We start from the raw sequence: 14,692 nt of genomic DNA on the forward strand, positions 1-14,692 counted from the left end.
TAAATATGCCAATACTAAGTACTTGTTACAGAGAGCCTCCTGTACACCTAAATAGAGAAAGCCCTCAATTATAGTCAAGGAGAGAGACACTCAGATACTGCAGGCATAAAAAATTTTAAACAGCTGCCTTGCTGAATTGAGAAAGCCACAGGTTACTATCTCTTCTGCTGCATCTATTTCCAGGGAAACAATTTGACAGCCTGATTAATCCCCTGCCTCTAAATCAGCTGACTCTCTAAGCAGCAAACTCTTACCATATAAAACCTAAAGCATCCTTTCTCCTTGGATGCATCACATGTGACATAGCTACGGTGTGCTGTGGCTATAACAAAGATTGTGATGACGGTAAGCAATTGACTAGAGCTGGGAAACTGTTATAATCACAGTCTTCTAGAGAATAAGCATCTATTTTTAATAAAATGTGAAATTAAAACAGCATGGCCAGCTGTAACTCGCACCTGAAAATTTTAACATGCCTGCCTGCCTCCAATCCTGTCCTCCTTCTAATCCATTCCCACACTGATGGAAATTGACTATGTCAATCCCCAGGACGTTCTTAAAAAGTATATATATCTTTATTGAGATATAATTTACATACCATAAAATTCACCTACTTAGAGTGTGCAATTCAAGTTTTTAGCATATTTACAGACTTGTGCAACCATCACCACAATCTAATTTTAGAACATTTTCACCATCCCAAAAAGAAGCCCATAACCATTAGCAATTATTCCCCACTTTCCCCAACCTCTACTCTCAAACCTAATATAATCAATCACTGATCTACGTTTCTACTGCTAAAGGTTTCCCTACTCTGGATATTTATATAAATGGAATCATGCACTATGTGATCATTCTTACTGGGTTCTTTCATATAGCATGTTTTCAAGGTTCATCCATTTTTAGCATGCATCAGTACTTACTCTTTTTTATTATTTCCTTTTTATTACTCATAACATTCCATTGTATCGATACACCACATCTTATTTATCCATTCATCAATTGATAGACATTTGGGGTCTTTCCACTCTTTGGCTGCTATGGACAATGCTGCTGGAAACATTGCTGTACTAGGCTTTGTGTGGACATACGTTTTTAATTCTCTTGGGTAGATACCTAAGTGGAATTGCTGAGTCATATGGTTAAACTGTGTGTTTAACATTTTGAGAAAGTGCCACACTCTTTTCTAAAGTGGCTGAACCATGCCCGCAGCAATGTATGACAGTCCCAACATCACATCTTTGCCACTACTTGTTACTATTAGCCTTCTTTTATCATAGCCACTAGTGGGTGTTATAACGTGGATATGAAGTGGTATCTCATTGTGGTTTTGATTTGTGTGTCCCTAATAGCTAATGACTCAAAGAAAACTATACATTTTCTTCTAGATATTTTCAAATTTTAACTCTTAAATTTAGGTTTACGACACATTTTGGGTTGACTTTTATGTATGATATATAGTCAGGCCTAAGTTCATGCTGTCATTGTTCAAATTTTAAATAACCAACTATCCCAACACCATTAGGTTATTTACTTCCCCATTGAATTATCTTGGCTCCCTTGTCAAAACTCAATTGACTGTGAATGCAAGGACTTTTATTCCATTGGTCTCTATGTCTAGCTATCCTGATGCCACTGTTGTGCGATTTCATTACTCTAGTTTTGACATAAGTTCTAAAATCAGGAACTTTAAGTCCTCCAAACTTTTTGTTCTTTTTCAAGATTGTTTTAACAATTCTGAGCCCTTTCCATTTCATTTTAGAATCATCAGCTCGTTAATTTTTAGGAAAAAAAAAAAAAGGAGGAATCTTGATAGGGATTGTGTTAAGTCGATAGATCAATGTGGAAGGGTGCCTGGCTGGCTCAGTTGGTAGAGTATGTAACTCTTGACCTCAAGATCATGAGTTCAGGCCCCACGTTGGGCATAGAGCGAACTTAAAAAGACAGCAAGGCTAATATAGATCAGTGTGGGGAGTGTTGCCATATTAGCAATATTAAGTTCATGTATTAGAAGATCCAGGTCATTTTCAAGGGCTCTGCAGTTGCCTTAAGATAAAATCCATACACAACAGGCCCATCTTGATCCAGCTCCTAGTTAACTAACCAGCTTCCTCTTTTACAGCATCCTCCTCCCACTGCCAACTCAAAATATACTACTAGCCACATAATCCTGCCATCAATTCCTGAAACACAGGACCCTCTCCCATCTCCAGGTCTTCTCTCACTCACATATGCACCACATTCCCCATGTCAGGACCTTTCTTCCTTAGGCCACATCACCTGATCCACTTCTTTTCCTTCATATCTCTGCTTAGTTTTCACTTCCTCTGAGACTCATATGTGAGATGCACAACCCCCCACACTCTACCTTATTTTGTCTTCACATGATGGACTTTGGGGAATTTGTGGGAAACAGGCTGGTCAAGACCTCAAACTGGTTGAAATGTCTTGGTTAAAATGGACACCACTGATCCCTATTTTAGGCAGTATTAGAAATTTTGCAAGGCTTATGACCGCTCATATGTCTTTAAACATTGTTATCACTTTTCATAAAATTTTCAGGGTGATTTTTCCTATAATTTTCCCCAGACTATTTTACCTGCTCACATTGTTTATAATGTTTGTCTTTCGTTGGCTGAATAATGGCCTCTCAAGATGTGCATATTTTAATTCCCCAAACCTAGGAATATGTTACATTATGTCATAAAAGGGACTTTGCAGATGTGATTAAGGATCTTGAGATGGGGAGAGTAGCCTGCATTATCCAGGTAGGCCCAAGGATGTAATCACAAGTGTCCTCATAAGAGAAAAATAGGGGGAGATACCATACCAAAGAGAAGGCAATGTGACAAAAGCAGAGATTAGAATGCTGGCAGCCTCTAGAAGCTGGAAAAGGCAAGGAAATGAATTGTCCACTCACAGCCTCCAGGGGGAACCAGGTCTGCTGGCATCTTGACTTTAGCCCAATGAAACTGATTCAGATTTCTGATCTCCAGAACTGTAAGAGAGTAAGTTTGTGTTGTGTTAAGCTACTAAATTTGTAGTGATATGTTACAGCAGCAATAAGTAATACAAGAGAATACAATAGTAATGAGTTGGAAAAAAGATCTAATAGCCAACAAAAGGGACCACATGGAAACAATCTGGATATCCAATAAGAGAGTTAATTGGAAACAACCTAAATGTAAACAACCTAAATGTCCACAGGATGGAATTGGTTGTATAGCCTCTGATAATTTTTGAAAGAACAGGTGTGGTTTGATCGTTTTAAAAAATGAATTAACAATTATCTGGAAGGCTATCTATCAAGTTATTAAAGTGTATAGAATAATTATTATTCATTATGCTTATCCTTTTATTTGTTTTTGTTTTATCTGCAGTGAGCCTAAGGCTGCATCAGTTTTGTAAAGATAAGGGAGAAAAGGCAATAAAATAAACTTAAGAAATGAAAGAAATGAGAAAATAAAGAAAAAAGATTTGGAATTTTTAAAAGCTTGATTGGATTGGATTTCTTAATTTCTAATTTCTATGCATCCAGCTTTTCCTGTATTATTTGTTCGGCATTGCTCTCAAGAACTTTACTGTCTTGTAAATTGGTTGAAAATGAGTATTTCTGATCTCCAGTTCACACTTTTTATAGCTTTTGTAAGTACTATACATATCATCTTAAAACCCCTACTATTTATGCACCATAAGACATAGTGCCTGCCTAGAAACGATCACTTAGATGGAGAGAATCAACAAAACTAAGTAAAATAGAAAATGAGGCAATAAGCGACAACATGTTAAGGTATACAGCTTGGATTTTAAAAGAATGATGTTGTGATGCTTCACAAAACCATACACGTAGCTTTGCATGTGCTTGTTTTATACATATAAGATCCTCCAATTGTTAGCTCAAAATATATCAATTAATAACAGTAATGGCAATAATAGTATTAATAATAATAGCGTTATATTCCATAGTATATTTGTCTCATGTTCATCAACCCTTACAAAAACGATACACAGAAAATGTTATTTTACTATCATTTCCACTTTATACATGCAGAATCTAAAGCTCAGAAAGGTTAAGCAATATTCTCAAGGTCACAAAAGTCCCGAGTGGCTTGGATGAATTTTCTAGCCAATGACCTGCCCATGAGAGTACACATATCCCGGCTGCCCATTTGTCTGTAAAGACAAAAAGTAGGAGGCATCACCAGTTGGTCTCCCACTCCACTGATTTCCAGTGAAGAGGAAAATGTAGCCAGAAACTGCCCACTGACATCTGCTCAAAGCTCAAGGAATTTCTTGTGCCGAAGGGGTCATGCTGGTCAGTTTGTTTTTAAAAGAAGTTACTGCTCACCTGGTCTCATCTTGCACCAGCTTGTTCTGGCTCTATTTCTGCTGATAGCCATTGACGTAGAGTTGGAAGAGGACTGGGGAGAAACTCTAACTCTTCAGTGGCCATGATACAGGCCATGGGGAATACGGACACTATTTCAGGCTGGTCCATAAAAGCACCTCTCTCCGACATTACTTTTTTTTTAAGTTTATTTATTTATTGAGAGAGAGAGAGAGAGAGAGAGAGAGAGAGAGAGCATGCATGAGCAGGGGAGGGGCAGAGAGAGAGGAAAAGAGAGAGTCCCAAGCAGGTTCCACACTGTCGATGCAAAGACTGACATGGGGCTCAATCTCAACAACCCTGAGATCATGACCTGAGCTGAAATCAAGAGTCAGACACATACCCAACTGAGCTGCCTAGGGACTCCTCCCTGACATTACTTCTAAACTGAGCCCATGCCATGGCGTTGTGTTGAACAAGGTGCCATAACAAACTCAAGGCTTCCCTCAACAACATATAGTCTCCCCAGCCTGGATACCCTCTGACAGCCCCAAACCTGTTTAGATGCTTAACCACACCCACCCCTGTTCAGCCCTGAGGATATGGAGAGCCAAGAAACTTGTCTGGTTCTCCTCTCTTTCTCAGCTCCTTTCTTCTGACAGCACCAGAAGGATTTTCTACCTAACTTTCCCTTCTGGAAGGAATTCTATGTCATAGCCTCCTTCTTACTTATCCAATGAGCTTTTCCTTTTTTTCTCATTAATCAAAATTTTTTATTGAAGTATAATTAACATACAATGTTATATTAGTTTCAGGTGTACAACATATTTATTTGACAATTCTCTAATATATGACTCAACCCATGAGCTTCTTTTCTACAGACGGATGGATATTTTTTCCTTTCCTTAGCAGAAAAAGCTTTATGATCTGACCCTAATGGTGGAAGGACTACAGAAAAGAAAAATTTCATAACCAAAAGACAAGGACATGAAGAATTATTTCAAAGTATTCATTTCTTTACAACAGCAATGGTAAAGTATGAGGCTCTGTCTCCAGGATTTGGAGCCACAGCTATACTACTTACCAACTGCATGACCTTGGGCAAGTCATTTAACTATTTTATACTTCAGTTTTCTGATACATAAAAAATAGAGACAATACTAACCTTGTGATGAGGATCAAGAATGACTACAAAATAGCAGGTATAGCACTCAACATAGTCACTGACACACAATGAAGTACCTAGTTAACATTAGAAACTAAGTGTTTTCTTTGTCCCTTAACTACTAAAGTAGTCATTCACTCACCTTATTGAATTTCATACGCAGAAAAGGAACACTGAATGAAGGATATCCATTATTTTCTTTTCCTACAACGACAATAAAACTCTACCGTCAGTGTTTTAGATCTCCTCGCAGAGGGTCATTGCTGAGATGCCTGACTAACCGTGGATGGCAATGTTGCTTTGAGTAGAATTTATTAAGACCTCAGAAAATGTGTTCTGGATTTCAGAGTAAGGGCATAGTTCAAACCAACAAAAATCTTGACAAAAATCTTAGGTGAAAATGTAGGGTCTATCACACACATGCACATTAAAACCAGCCAGCAGATATATCTAGAAAGGGTACATGCACATTTCAAATGATCTATTTAATGCCATATGTTTTATTAGCATTGAAAACATCTCTATACTATTTAGTAAGTGCTATTGTCAGTATACAGTTTTCCATGTACAATTATTAAGGAAGTATCAGGAAGATCTGATTACTGTGGCTTTATTGCCCAAGTCACTTCTCAGTGGATGAGAAGCACTTTGAAACCTGGCCGAAACAATTTGTCTCATTGTACAAAGGCAGTTCAATGAAACAAGCTAATAAATTTACTTGGCTCACAGTCATGCACCCAATCAAAGTTGCTTGAATAGCAAAAGATTATCATACAACTGCCCTGAACCAAATGCAATTCTTTAGAAATCACCATGATGGAAATATTTGGGGCATAAAAGAAATTTTATTTAATTTATTGAGATACATATAATAACTCAAATCAGGCAATGATATTTCTTTGTTCATTGGTTCATTCGCTCAACTGTGGTTGAGAGAGATCTTCAAAATGAGCCAGATTTGCAATTTCAATAACCCATACCAGAATGCACAATTTTTCCATTTTCCTCTTAGAACCTAGCAGTCTAAATAATAAATTAGTGTTTAATTTAACTAAATATCTTAATGATACTTCTTAGATGCCTGGGATATAGTTGTGTTATAAATCACACACACCCCAGACACTACCAGAATCTTATTTATAGCATTAATTTTCACCATCTATGAAGAAAGGGTTTGCAAAGCAAACCTCAGACTCGTCCCTCCGGAATTTAAACTATGTGCAGCTTGAACTAAGGAGACTTTATAGCATTTAGAACCAGAGGCAAGCTGTTCCCCTAGAGGATATCTGTCTTCAGAAGTAATCCACTTCTTTGGCTTAGCAGAGTCTACATTTAACAAAGTGTAAAGAGTATTCTAATAAACAAAAGTTTTCTCAAATTTTTCAGAAATGTGGTCTTTCAAGCAAAAGAGAGGACTTAGAAAAGACTTTACTGCCCCACCCTGAGAGGCAGTACCTCCTCCCTCTACCAGGACATGTGGATACTGTCCCTGGGAAGCAAACAGGGAAAGACTCTGACTGATGCCACCTCCAATATGTCCTTCTTACGCTAAGTTTCCAAAAGCAAATGGCTCTTGTCTACAGACTGCAAATGAATTTTGTCAGGTAGAGGTGCAAATCGATGTCCTTCTCTCGCCAAGAAGCCAGTTTTACATTTATTAAGCAAATTCATTTCAGCATTCCTGGTTGTCTATATACATGCCTGCTCTTTGAATTCTCTTGAACTGGTTCCACATCTCACTGGTTCTACCTTAACTAGTGAATCAAGTAAAAACACTGCCATTCTTCATTTTACATTTGTATGAGAATCATGATTTTTAGCATTTTATTAAAATAATCCTTTAAGGGGCGCCTGGGTGGCTCTGTCGGTTAAGCGTCCGACTTCGGCTCAGATCATGATCTCACGGTCTGCGAGTTCGAGCCCCACGTCGGGCTCTGTGCTGACAGCTCAGAGCCTGGAGCCTGCTTCAGATTCTGTGTCTCCCTCTCTCTCTGCCCCTCCCCTATTCACGCTCTGTCTCTCTCTGTCTCAAAAATAAATAAACGTTAAAAAAAATTTTTTTAAATAAAAAAAAATAATAATAATAATCCCTTAAACAGATCCAAGACATCCACACCGTGCTCTTCCCAAAGGGAATTTCAAATTTCCCTTCCAAAAAAAAAGGAAATATTAATTCTAAAATTATACCTCAGAGAGCATCACCAGCGACAAATCACACATTCCACCATCACTGCCATTTTAACATTGTTTCATTTTTGTTTTTAACAACTTAATTAAAAAATAAATTAACCCATAAAATTTAAATAATATATAAGTGTATAGAGCAAAGTTTGGTGACTTCGTCTGAAACCCTTACGGATCAGTTCCCAGAAGTAACCAGTGTTAATAGTTTACCTCTCCCGTTTTTATCTAGATAAAATAAAGTTTAAAATGAAGACTATGTATTTAGATGCAGACTATATAGAGAAGAATCATAGGAAGGTAATAGGGAGGAAGAAGGGATAATTTGGCCTTGGGGTTGGAGAGAAAATCTGGTCACTGCATTTAAAGTCAGGAAATAGGAATCCTGCCTGGCTTTTGTGGACTCTCACACGTACCCATGTACAGACCCGTGCCCGATGAGAAGCTGCACTCTGTCTCTGGAAGTGCTTCAGGCCCACACCCTGTTCATTCACCCTCCCTGACAGACTCCGCTCCTTGGTGTCTATCAGGTGGTTCCCCCTTTTGTTTGTGAACTTTAATTCTTGTTCTTTATACAACCTCCAAAACCCAGTTAGGGACAGTCTGCCCTAGTGCTCAGCCCTGGCACGCCCTAGAATATGACTTCCTTCTTTGCCTTCTGGGAAAGGGGGTGAATAAATATACCCCAAACCAGGTGAGAAAACAGCTCTGCTGGCAGCTAGGCCGTGATGCTCCCAGTTGAATATAAGCCACACTCACAGAGTAGGAACAACGTCTAACCAAGGCTACTCCTTTACCATATTTGGAAGGGGACAAAGATAAGGCCACTCCTGAACCACAAAAATGATGAAATATCCCCCTCTTCTGTCTAACAGAGTGATTGCTGCTCCTCTGCTTTACCAAGAACACCCACCCCACTGCGGTTCTCCTGTGTGATCAATAAACATTGTTAAGATACACAATCATAAAATTGTTCCTGCTTCCAGAAACATCCAATCCAGAATTGGCCTTCACTCTCTTCAACCCACCTTGAATCATCCAACACACACCCACAGCCTCTAAGAAGCTTCCCTCGGGGCACCTGGGTGGCTCAGTTGGTTAAGTGGCCAACTCTTAATTTTGGCTCAGGTCATCATCTCAAGGTTCATGAGTTCAACCCCCTCCTCGGGCTCTGTACTGACAGTGTGGAGCCTGCTTGGGATTCTCTCTCTCTCTGCCCTCCCCCCTCTTACTCTCAAAATAAATAAACTTAGAAAGAAAGAAAGAAAGAAAAAGAAAGAAAGAAAGAAAGAAAGAAAGAAAGAAAGAAAGAAAGAAAGTAAGTTAGCTCATTCCATTTAAGCTATCTTCTCAGAGGCACTTTCTCTGGTGATTGCACACAGGGGCTATGTCTCATCTCCCTAACTAGATTTTTAGTTCCTGAGGACTAGGACTGTGCTTTCTATCCATTGTACATTTCTCTTAGAATGCCATAGGAGAGGCTGGCATTTAATGAGCATCTCCTATGTGCTGAGCACAAACAGACCTCACTTAATTTGTTTCAGCAACTCCAATTATCAACTTTCATATAATTTTAAGTAAACTGAGCCCCAGAAATTGAGGACGCTTACCCAAGATCACAAGGCAAGTTAATGGAAAACAATGCTTCAGCTATTATGTGAATCTGGGGTCCACCTAGGCAGGTGATATTTACTAAAACCTAGCAGTGAAGCTTACGGCTGACTGAAAATTTAAGTCAGTGATAAGACACCCATATTTCTTCTTCCTATTTCCAAGAAGATCAACTCTCTACTAGTTTGAAAGGCACGCAGCAAATTGACAAGAGAATGGCAACTTGATTTCCAGCATTTATTTGCCTGACAGAACTATGATCAGATCAGTCCAATACCCACAGTACAAATCTCATCACCAGAGGAAGAGGACAATTAGCAATTACCTGGTTAGAGTTAGAGCCACGTACTGACACCTACGTTCAGAAAACACTCAGTGAATGAATGAATGAACGAATGAAAGACTCAGAACTAAGGGAAAAAATCTTGCTATGTTAAACATTGTGAAGTCACTTCATTTACTCCTAAACTAGAAACATTAACACTAAGCATAAGATATTGAAAGGAGAGAGGCACAAGACATACTAATTCAACTGTTCACAAAAATCGCACCACCCTGTAAGTGTGGTGTCCCTGAGGCTGGGGAGGTGAGGCACGACATTTAAGCACATGCTGCTTTGCAGCCAAGTTGGAAAAGTTCAGCGATTGTTCTTGGACCCTGGGGTTCTAAGCCTGCAGTGTTTTACTACAATCTGGCTGAATTTCTCAGCTTTAAAACCCGAACTAGTAAAAAGCATTTGGAAATCCAAATGGTAAAGGAGAGTGAAAAAGCCAATAAATCCAGCCTGCCGGGAGGCTCTCTGCCGAGAAGACAGACAAGCCCTACCTCCCCATCCTGCATGTGTGTTCTCTCTAAATACCACAGTTGCTGCAAAACCTTAATATGGGAAAGGCCAGTAGGGGCTCCCCAGACTCTGTGAATGAAAGGTGACTCTTTAGAGACCCAGATTTGGGCTTATCATTAATGCAGCTCCTTGGAGGGTGATTCACACACCTTGCCAGATCTGCACAGAGAAGATTAATGTAAAAACAGGCAGAAAAAGAAGGAAGAGGGCAAAGGGGCCTTGTAAAATCCAAACAACATCTGCTACTTCAAACCCAGCAGCATTAAGGTAGTTTAACGTGCAGGAATTTTCCCTCTGGTTCCTATAAAGGTGCTGCTTGGGCAAAAGTGGTATAGGTCATCTGGCAGTTACGTGCCGGAGGACTTTACTGGGTGGAAATAAATGAACACACCGGGAAGACCACAGATGTATGCCTGGGTAACAGGAAAGAGCAGCAACAGCAGAGTTGCTACTGTTGCTACTGAGTCTACTGTGCATGGCCCCAGTAGAGTTTGGCCATGGAGCTGCTCAAGTCAGACAAAACCATGCAATTCAATCCATACCCGCAAGTTAAAAAAAAAAAAAAAAAAAAAAAAAGATTAAGAGGTTATCTTAGAACAAAATTTAAAAAATGGAAAATTTTTCTTGACTTTTTTTACATCTTTAGGTTTACAGAACTGAATGGATCATATTCCTCAGTTCATAGTATGCTACCATTGGTGGCACCTGCAAAGCTATTCTATTCTATTTCAATTTGTCTTATTTTGATTCTCTTTATGTCCAATCCCAATCTCTCCCCAGGTATAGACACCCACTCTAGTATATTTAGAATCTGATATAGACACCCACTCTAGTATATTTAGAGTCTGATCTTTCACACCATCTTTCATATATATTCACTTACAAATATGTGTATCTGTATTGTGACATGTGAATCTTATTTACATCAAGCTTCTGCCAGCTGCATAGTCTTCCATTAAAATGCATTACCACATTCTACTTCTACATTTCCCTGAAGATGGACACCTATGTTATTTCCGACCTTCTGTCTGTTAGAACATGTAACATTGCCATGAACATTCTCATATGTCTTTCGGAGGTCTTTTTTTGTTTTTTATTTTTCCAAAACTCTATGCAAGTGATTCTCTGGATGTTGAAATTTCTCCAGGCAAGGAATTTCTAGGCGTAGTATATGTGTATTCTTAATTTCACCCCTACTGCCAAGACAGCTCACTGGAATAGCAGTTTATAGTTCCACCAGCAACATATGAGGAATCTCATGTCCCCCGATCTTTGGCCATTATTCGGTGTTACATGACTTCATAATTTTTGCCAACTGGATTGTTGTGAGATGGAGTCATTTTATTATAAATGCATTTTTCTGGTTATATTCAGAAATTGAAGAAGAATCCTTAATTTTGATTAAAATAAAATTTTAATGTATAGTGTTGACTATCTGGACTCTTGTTTAAGAATCTATCCTCGGGGGGTGCCTGGGTGGCTCAGTCGGTTGAACGTCTGACTTCGGCTCAAGTCATGATCTCACGGCTCGTGAGTTCAAGCCCCATGTCAGGCTCTGTGCTGACAGCTCGGAGCCTGGAGCCTGCTTCATATTCTGGGTCTCCCTCTCTCTCTCTCTCTCCCCTCTCCTGCTCACGCTTTCTCTCTCTGTCTCTCAAAAATAAATAAAATAAATATTAAAAAAAATAAAAAACAAAAAAAGAATCTATCCTCGGGGTGCCTGGGTGGCTCAGTCGTTTAAGCATCCAACTTCAGCTCAGGTGATGATCTCACAGTGCATGGGTGGAGCTCAGGTCATGATCTCACAGTGCATGGGTTCGAGCACTATGCCAGGCTCTGTACAGCCCAGAGCCTAGAGCCTGCTTTGGATTCTGTGTCTCCCTCTTTCTCTGCTCCTCCCCCACTCACACTCTGTCTCTGTCTCTGTCTCTGTCTCTGTCTCTCTCTCTCTCGCTCTCGCTCTCTCTCAAAAAATAAAAATTTTTTGAAAAAACAAAAAAGAATCTATCCTCAAACAGCATGACAAAGAGGGTGTCCTATATTTTCTTCCACAGACTTCAAAGTTTTATTTTTCATATTAACGTGTTTAATCCATCCAGATTCCAAATAGAAAGCTGGAGATTCATGTTGCTTCCCAAGGGGGCAACAGCAATGCTGCAGCCAATTTTGCCAAACAGGGATGTTGGCAAAAGTTAACAAACCTTACTATTTTTCATGAGAAGCCAGAAACCTGGATTCTTTCAATGTGACATCTTTTTTTTTTTTTTTTTTTTTAATTTTAGATGGGAGGCAGGGGCAGAGGGAGAGAGAGAATCTTAAGCAGGCTCTATGCTCAGCGTGGAGCCCAATTGAGGCTCGATCTCGTGACCATTAGATTATGACTGGAGCCAAAATCAAGAGTTGGACGCTTAACTGACTGAGCCACCCAAGCTCCCCAACATCTCCTGATATTTAAAACATTGTGTTGCCCAAACAAAAGGTATATATGGCCCAGATTTATCCTGCGAGCTGCCAGCTTATGGTCTTTGAATCACAAAGTATCTCTTTAATATTTTCACCTGACTTTTGAAGCTTTGTACTCTAGCTATTGCTAAAACAAGTACTTCCTGCATTTTGTTCTGCCCATTTATTAGTTTACCTATCCTTAACGTGTTCCTAATCCTGCCCATTTACTAATTTTATCCCCATCCCTGAACGGATGGAATAGCTGACCATCACTCCATCAGCATATTTCCTTATTATTACACAGATGTATCTTGGCAATGGGGTAGCCACATGCTTCTCAAGAACCAAAATCTGATGTGGCATAAAAGAGGAGTCATTTTTCTACCATCTGTCTCCCAATGCAGATTCCAGGAACAAGGTTTACACCAAGGACTTGCTGGAGAGCACTGTTTTGTAAGTACCTCAAATGCAAGTGCCTGTTTTCAGCCCCACCTGATGCCCAAGAGCGCCTCACAAAAGTATTTACCTGATGAATTCCTTTGTTCCCTCATCCTCTAGCAAAGGAATGTAAAAGAATTCAGCCTCAAAGTAAGCATGGAGGTGGCCAGTAACAACTGCCCAGTCCTGCAACATAGATAAGAGAATTCTACACAGGGGCGCCTGGGTGGCTCAGTGGGTTAAGCATCCAGCTTCAGCTCAGGTCATGATCTCGTGGTGCATGAGTTCTAGCCCCGCGTCAGACTCTGTGCTGACAGTTCAGAGACAGGAGCCTGCTTCGGATTCAGTGTCTCCCTCTCTCTCTGCCCCTCTCCTGCTCATGCTCGCTCACTCTCTCTCAAAAAATAAACATTAAAAAAAATTTTTTTTCATGGAAATATACCCCCAAAACCAAGAGCACACTGTATACACCATATGTTAGCCAACAAGACAATAAATTATGTTTTAAAAAAATTTTTAAAAAAGAGAGAATTCTACACCAACAATTCCCTTACTCCTGGGGCAAAGTTGGTAGAAGCTATATAGTAAATTGTATTAACATTCAAAACATCTATACCCCTCTCTGTAGAAAGGTTATACCTCCCATCACACTGATGTCATGCTTGGCCATGTGACTTATAGCACCCTTTCCTGGAACCCACCTTACTGAACACAAGAGCACCCAGATGAGTTTCTTTGAGCAAAGAAAGGTGAACAGAGGGGCTGTGTGGCTCTCTTGAGCAAAATCTTCTCTCTTCCTTTGACTGGCATGTCCCAGAGAGCACCCTCTCCTTCAAACTGCGTTGAAGAACATGGCATGGTGCAAAGGCTCAGCTGACCTTCAGTGGATTTGTAGCACGAGTGAAAATAGGCCTGTGTTGTCATAAGCCAATGAGATCCTGGGTATATTTGCTACCACAGCACAAGTTAGCCTAAGCTGACAGATAAAATTTACCACAATAAATTCAGGTTACTTGCATCTTGGACACTTTCCTTCCAAACTATTCATGGAGCGTTATGTTCTCTTGTGAATTCTCTTCGAAGTACTGGGTGATTTTATTTTGTTTTGTTTTGAAACGATCTGTTAATAAATACAATTACCGTCATGGCATCTGTCCCCTAACACCGAGTACTCTTTTCACCAGACTACTAAGCACACTGCTTACTTAATGTCCTTGAAAAGTGCTTTGAGAACTTAGGAGTGAGTTCAACTTAAAAGGTTTTTTTTGTTTGTTTTTAATTTTAAGAGTTCTTTGATGTACCAACTTCCAGTTTCCAGTCTCATATGTAAGGTGCTTAGAAGTTGCCATTTTGTCCGAACCAGCAAGTAAAAAACTGGGCCAACAGAAAAAATCAACAACTCTTTTTAGGTATGTCAGAAAAGAGAGGTCACAGGGCAAACTGCTACCCTCAAAATTGTAGATAGGCAGATACAAGGAATCATAACTTACCAGAGCAGAAGCCTCCATGGAAACCAGTACAGGGGTAGAAAAACCTAACCTGTAACTGCTGAATTGTTGGGAGGCTCAGGGTGGACAAATATGAGAGTTAAAAATCCCAGGAAAGAGGGACATAGTTTTATGCTTCACCTCCTGGAGCTGAGCCTACTTCTCACAGTGAATATCAGAGAAAAAGCCCCTCA

The sequence above is a fragment of the Panthera leo genome, chromosome C2 (genome assembly GCF_018350215.1).
Source record: "Panthera leo isolate Ple1 chromosome C2, P.leo_Ple1_pat1.1, whole genome shotgun sequence".
NCBI classification, from domain to species: Eukaryota; Metazoa; Chordata; class Mammalia; order Carnivora; family Felidae; genus Panthera; species Panthera leo.